Genomic DNA, 754 nt, shown 5'->3' with positions numbered 1-754 from the left:
GTTACACCACTGTCTCCCAGATGCTGCTAACCTGTAATTATAATTAAATTAATCCAGAAGGTATTTTTTTTCCTCAGTTTGTCCACCAGGGGATATAGCTCAGTGGTAGAGCATTCGACTGCAGATCGAGAGGTCCCTGGTTCGAACCCGGGTGTCCCCTAAAGATTTTTTTTCTTTGGTTCTGTCTCACCATCACTGTCACTGTAAAGAATGCGTCGACACAAAACACCACGCACAAACACCAAAAGGCGAAAGACATCGTTTCAAAAGAACAACCACGAGATGCTTACCACAGACTGTGAGTACATGTCGATTTACTCACTAAAAACAGCACATTTTGCTGCAACAGTGCTACTTTTAACGGAAAATACTTTTAAAAAATCAAAGTTAAGGGCAAAAAAGGCCTAAACTCCAAGTGCATACTGGCTCACAAAATTATAGTTTTTAAACTAGAACCCCTAAAATATTTCATATTATGTCTTTGTTGTGTCAATGGAAATACTACCATGTCATTGAAATAGCTGTACAGTGTTTTATCTGATTTCATGGACACATGAAAAACTTTGCAATTAGTGGCCTATTATTTTTCTCACAACTTTGGATTGGCACTAAGGCACTTTTTGCACTTCATAAGCCGTTCAACAAGTGGTACGATCAAGTCACAAATGCTCAACTTTGGGAAAGAACAAACCAAAGACCTATAAATTAAGACATTCAGGTGAAGAAATGGAAAAGGATTGGGTACACCCTGAGG

At 38.7% G+C, this 754-nt stretch overlaps 1 non-coding gene across 1 annotated transcript; it reads left to right on the top strand.

Moving 5' to 3' along the window:
- Positions 1-88: 88 nt before the first annotated feature.
- TRNAC-GCA lies at positions 89-160 on the top strand. The gene has a single exon. It is a non-coding gene; the product is annotated as a tRNA-Cys (tRNA).
- Positions 161-754: the final 594 nt, after the last annotated feature.

This window comes from Aplysia californica, unplaced genomic scaffold, assembly GCF_000002075.1.
Source record: "Aplysia californica isolate F4 #8 unplaced genomic scaffold, AplCal3.0 scaffold00787, whole genome shotgun sequence".
NCBI lineage: Eukaryota > Metazoa > Mollusca > Gastropoda > Aplysiida > Aplysiidae > Aplysia > Aplysia californica.
Note: the sequence above shows the minus strand (reverse complement) of the source record. Positions and strands in the feature narration are given on the sequence as shown.